This window comes from Drosophila elegans, unplaced genomic scaffold (genome assembly GCF_018152505.1).
Source record: "Drosophila elegans isolate 14027-0461.03 unplaced genomic scaffold, ASM1815250v1 contig_452, whole genome shotgun sequence".
In the NCBI taxonomy this organism is placed as follows: Eukaryota; Metazoa; Arthropoda; class Insecta; order Diptera; family Drosophilidae; genus Drosophila; species Drosophila elegans.
Genome location: NW_024545839.1, coordinates 49428 through 55521, shown reverse-complemented (window position 1 = coordinate 55521; position 6094 = coordinate 49428). Strand labels below are relative to the sequence as shown.

Here is a 6094-nt window from a genome sequence, read left to right as displayed (position 1 = left end):
TCGTCCGATCCGGCTCGTTCCGACTTATATACTACCTGCAATAGAAAGACAACTTTTGGGAAAGTAACATGCAGATAGCTTTAAAACTGAGAGACTAGTTTGCATATAAACGGACGGACAGACGGACAGACGGACATGGCTACATCGACTCGCCTAGTGATGCTAGGGTCGGAGATGTCTCCTTCACTGCGTTGCAAACTTCTGACTGAAATTATAATACCCTCTGCAAGGGTATAAACAATAAAATTATGATTTACTTTCGTATATGTTTAAAAACATTGAAGCTATGATGATTTGCAGCTCAATTATTTGATAGTTATTTTATATATTTGTTACGGAACTGCATCTTTCCCGGAGGGCAGCGCCGGCTAGCCACGGAGTCCCAGGGCGGAGTACCCCCTATGCCCTGCGGTCCGAACAATCGATTCCGACTCATCGGACGTCTCACGTCGATTTACCATCTCTAGCACAAATCAAAACAAAACAAAACTATGTTTACATTAAGCAACTAAGACAATTCGACGAAATTGGTGGCTTCGATGTCCTTGCCACGACGCACCCACCCAACCTTGGGTGCCCCAAGAAAGATGTGGGGGGCACACCCCATCTCCGGCAGACCGGAGTCTATTCCTGGTGGATTAGAATCGGCTCATCTCCCCGCCCAAGGTAACTCACACAACCATCTCGGTAGCTTGTTTACATTTAATTTTTGGTGAGATTAATAAGTAAATACATTCATTATTGATTCCTACTGATAATCTATTCTTTTCGTTAGAAACTTTAAGGCCGATCTCAGACCGTCGCCCAGATGAGAAGCGGTCAAAGCGGAAACAACCGAAAGGGAAAATTTTAGACGCTTGAAGTTCCAAGTGTCAGGCAAAGTCGCCGCACGGCACTAAATTTGGAGGCGTTTGCCAGCCGGGTCGCCTAATCCTGAGGAGCTCCAAGGGAAAAGAAGGGACGTGCTAATAAGGTAAGTACGCTAAACAAATCCCACAAGTCATTAAATTTCGCGACCCAATTTAGATGTAGTTGGACGCGGGCTAGGGTTCGGGCTTGAGCCTCTAAATTTAGATTAGATTTCACAGTAAGTACTTTACAATCTTGACTATATGATATCACAAAACAATAACTAAAACTAATTTATTTCAGAGTTCAACGTCGTATGTGTTGAAACTGCAGCAGGAAAAACGCTGATGGCGAAGACCAGCGCGACTCCGCACGGAGCCAATTGGTCCGGAGGATAGCGTAGCGTGGCCGGAAGCAGGGCGTCGGTGGACTTGGAGATGACCACGTGGCCAGCGCGGGCATACGTTCCCGGAACGGACTCACCGAGGGAATCTCCGTATCTGGCCGTCTTGGCGGCAGTCGCTGTAGCTGCTGGCGCTTGAGGCTGCTGCTGCTGCTACTGATCGCTGCAGCTACTGATCGCTGCTGCTGCGGCCAATGCTGCTGCGGCTGATGTTGCTGCTGCTGATGCTGCTGCGGCTTATGCTGCTGCTGATGCTGCTGCGGCCTATGCTGCTGCTGATGCTGCTGCGGCCAATGCTGCTGAGGCCAATGCTGAGACGGCTGGTGGTCGACGACCAGGTTAGGGTCCGCCTGGTAAGTTTTCACTTCCCAAATGTTTAAATTTCCGGGGCCCTTTAGTTAGGGTCCCCGGCGGCTTCAATGTAAAAAAACACTGTAATTTACAAGTTCCGGACTAATAAATAAACACTCACTTTGAGTTATTCAAACACTAATCACGAACTTAAATTTTGGGTTTTTTTCTGACCATTCTCCTACTACTTCTTGCAGCGACTAAAGCAAAACCCTGACCTACACCAAAGTCGCTCGCCATGTTCCCTCCCGCTCTCTCAAGATGGGTCAGCGAACGTATTCAAGGCCATCTAACCCAGTTAACGAGCGAACCGGGCTAAATTTAAATAGCTAGATCCTCTCCCGCTATCAATAGTCGGTGTCACCACCAAATCTTATCGATAGCGGAACCTGCTGACGTATCGGTTCGTTTCAGTATTTTCCCGACGGCTTCAACTGAAAATGCAACACCACCCTGGATTCCGAGAGACGCTAACACAGAGTTTTAGGCTAGCGCAGGAATACTTGGGAGCATTTGGATTTGGACTATTCGGATTCCGCCGGCCTCGATGCCAAGATGCAGTTCCAACGGTGTCCAACGCGGGGCCCACGCTTTACGGGAAGTAGACACATGCCGATTCTGAGCTCGTGTACTTTGTTATTCCTCTTTCCAGATCACAACCTAATGTCCTTGGCATGGTACACTCCGATCGGTCGTCCTTGAAGATCTTCAAGCTCGTACGCATTATTGCCGACTGTCCTGACCACCCGAGCTTTTAGGAACTTCCGAGCAAACTTTGCATTGAAGGCCTTTTTGAAATCGCTGGGGACAAAGTTGCGGCGATACACTTCCTGACCTGGCTTCGCAAGGAAAGTACGAGCCCTTTTGTCGTACCGCAGGCGACTCCGATCGTATGCATCTTCGAGGTTCTTCTGCACCTTGTTATGAATCACTTGGAGTTTATCAGCTGTTCTCATCCCAGACATTTCGTGATCACACAGCGACTTCAACTTCCTTGCCAACTTGTAGCTGGCTCCGTTCAGGAACATGTGTCGTCCGAATACGGTGAAGAACGGAGCTTCTCCAGTTGCTGAATGGACCGCGTTGCGGAGGGCCACCTCAATCTCCGGAAGATACGCGTCCCATTCTCGATGGTCTTCTTCTAAGCAACTTCGGATCGCCGCCAACACGCTTTGGTTCACCCTTTCCGCTGCGTTGCTTTGCGGAGAGTGGACTGGCGTTTTGATGTGCGTGATGCCAAAGCTCTCCATCGCCTCCTCGAAGATCTTGGACGTAAACTGGCGGCCGTTGTCCGAATGCACAATTTCTGGAACCCCAAACTTGTAGAACACCGCGTGAATGAGGAACTCCACTACATTGGAGGCCGATGCCTCTTGCATGGCCTTCAGAAATGTGTACTTGGAGAAGTGATCCACCACAATGAAGATGTAGGCCTGTCCCTTCTTCGACCTCGGATACTTCCCCAGGAAATCGATGTACAGCTTCTGGAATGGCTGCTCAGTCTGGACTCTCTCACCGATACCAACTTGCATCCGGAAATTCGGGGATTTCGTCTCCTTGCACACTTCACACCTGCGTATGAACTCCCGGACTTGCAGTGCCATGCCAGGCCAGTAAAACTGCCGCCGTAGGTTTTCCAGAGTTTTTCCCATTCCGCCATGAGCTGCCGTTGGATCCGAATGTGCACGCTCAATTATGCTGTGGGTCAGACTCTGGGGAATCCACAACTTCCATTCGAAGCCTTCCACCTCGTCATCCAGATTTGCCGAAAAGACTCTCTTGAAGATGAGACAATCCACTATCTTCAAGTCTGGTAGGTTGGCCAAGTTTTTTCCCACCTCTTGTAACAACTCCGTGTACTCTTCTCCAGCAAACTCAGTGGTCTCGAATCCGAGCAACTCTGACGGGTCCACCGTTAGCTCTTCAACACAACGCGAAGGGGTATCTGCCACAACGTTCTCGCTTCCTTTCCTGTGTTCGATGTTGAAGTCATATCCCTGGAGTTGCAATGACCACCGAGCCAGCCGACCCGAAAGATCTTTCATGGACATGAGCCACTTCAAGCTGGCATGATCGGTGATGCACGTGAACGGCATTCCTTCCACATACGGCCGGAACTTTCGAATGGCCAGCAGGGCTGCGAGGCATTCCTTTTCAGTGACGGTGTAATGGACTTGGTGACGATTCATCTTGGCCGAGAAGAACGCTATTGGTTGTTCCTGGCCGTCTTCATCCCGCTGGAACAACACTGCACCGACTCCGATCTGGGATGCATCGCACTGGATGAAAAAGTGCCGCTTGAAGTCCGCATGTACCAGCACTGGCGCAGTAGTTAGGGCCATCTTCAGGGACTCTACTGCCAGCTGTGCTTCTGGACTCAAGGAAAACTTCTTATTTCCCGTCTTCTTCAAGGATTCCGTGAGCGGGGCAGCCAAAGTTGCGAAGTTCTTTATGAACCGACGGTACCAACCAGCGGTCCCAAGAAAGGCTCTCACTTCCTTCATGGTCCTTGGCTCAGGCATCCGCCTAATAGCTGCTACACGCCCTGGATCCATCCGCAGACGTCCTCCACCCACTATGAAGCCGAGGTAGGTCAAAGACTTGAAGCAAAACTTCGACTTGCTCAGCCCAATGGTTAACCCTGCTTCCTTCAGGCATTCAGCGACTCGGCGAAGATACTTCAAGTGCGTTCTTATGTCGGGCGCTAGTATTAGCAGATCATCCAAGTAGACGAACACATTTGAGCGGATTTCAGCAGGAATTACTCGGTCCATGAGTCTCACCAGCCTCTGTGATGCGTTGCAGAGTCCGAAAGGCATCACGCGGAACTGGTAAAGAGGCCGACCAGGAACCGTAAAGGCTGTGTATTCCTTGCTGCTCGTGTCCAACTCAATCTGCCAAAAAAGCGAACTTCAAATCCACGCTGGAAATGTAGTATGTTTGCTCAATTCTGGACAGGATGCCGTCTATGCTGGGCAACGGGTAAGCATCTTTGATGGTCACATCATTAAGCTTACGTGCGTCTAAGCAGAACCGGTGTTTTCCAGATCTTGACACTACGGTGGTGCGGTTACTCCAGGGGCTTTTGCTCTCCTCGATGACTCCGAGCGCTAGCATATTGCCGACCTCGTCCTCGACCACCTTCTGCTTCGCGGGAGACATCGGATAGGGTCGATCCTTGAACACTTTGGCTCCGTCCATCAGCTCAATAGTGTGTTTCTCCAGACTGGTGGTACCTAAGCCATCCCTCTCGAAAGTCAAGAACTGCTGCTTGATCTCCTCCAGCTCTTGTTCCTCGGCCTTGGAAAGCGTCCAGGACTCGGGATCGGGTTTCTCCTCATCGTCATCCTCGACTTCCGCGTAGTGTTCCATCTCCCTGGCGTGTAATTCTTCGGCCTTCTTCACGCCTTCCGAATTTATGTGGCCTATAATCGCTGGGGCCAGTCCGAATGCTTGCCAAAAATCAACTCCAAAATAAGCTGGCTGCTCCAGGTAAGGACACAAGTAGAAGAGAATGTGCTCTGTCCGTCCTCGGTATTCCACCGGTAACTTGACCCGTCCTATAATTGACCGATCCTCTCCAGAGGCCGTACGGACTGCGGATAAGTACTTCTGGACGGGCACATCCAAGGCCTCGACCAGCTCTCTGCCACCTTTTCCAAGCAGACTCACACTCGCTCCAGTGTCCAACAACCCCGTCAGTTGCTTGGTCAGAACTCGGACGGCGGCGAACGGTCTGGGATCTCGCGATAAACTGCGCCTCACGGCGACCACTGCTTCGCGTCGGCAGTTCCGACGTTTGCGAAATCGCTCCCTGGCCTTTCGCACCTTGCGAGACACCACACGCATCCCGCCTAACTGGTGCTCTGAGAAGATCCTGTTCCTGGTCTCTAGATACCGCCGCATCCTCTCCGCATAAGGTAAGTATCGCAATGCAAACTTATTACTATTTTTAGAAGGTAAACATTTATCTAACCCTACCAGCTCTTCTTCTCTGCGGAACTCCTGTTTGGACGCATCCTCTCCGCCCTCGGATCGCCCAGCCGACCGTTTTCCGCACAATCCGGACATTTGGGAGACACGGTGTCGGGCTTCCCACATCGGTAGCAGAACACTCTGCGTTCTGTTGCTGCGCAGTCACGGAACCCGTGATCCACGGCTCCGCAATTCCAGCAGCCGGCTCGGAACGGATTTTTAGGCTTCGCCCGCACTTCATCCACCTCTTGCCACGGAGGATCCTCACCAGGATCTGGGCCAATCGCCTCGCTAACCTTGGCCTTCTCCGCCAGAGGATACCGCATCGGCTGCGTGTACGTGGTCCGTCCACGTCGTCCAAAACTACGCTCCACCTCGCAGCACTCTTCCCGCAGTTCATCCACCGTGAGCACGTCCATCGCGTAGACAAACCTTGCGATGCTCTCCCTCAATCCCTTTTTAATAATCTTCACCAGCTTCCGCTCTGACAGTGGCCTTTTCAGTCGAGCCGCCAAC

At 51.2% G+C, this 6094-nt stretch overlaps 1 long non-coding RNA gene across 1 annotated transcript; it reads left to right on the top strand.

The window, feature by feature from the left end:
* Positions 1–443: 443 nt before the first annotated feature.
* LOC108141603 lies at positions 444–1413 on the top strand. Its single transcript, XR_005977568.1, has 3 exons — positions 444–666; positions 776–1087; positions 1153–1413. It is a non-coding gene; the product is annotated as an uncharacterized LOC108141603 (long non-coding RNA).
* The last annotated feature ends 4681 nt before the right edge of the window (positions 1414–6094 follow it).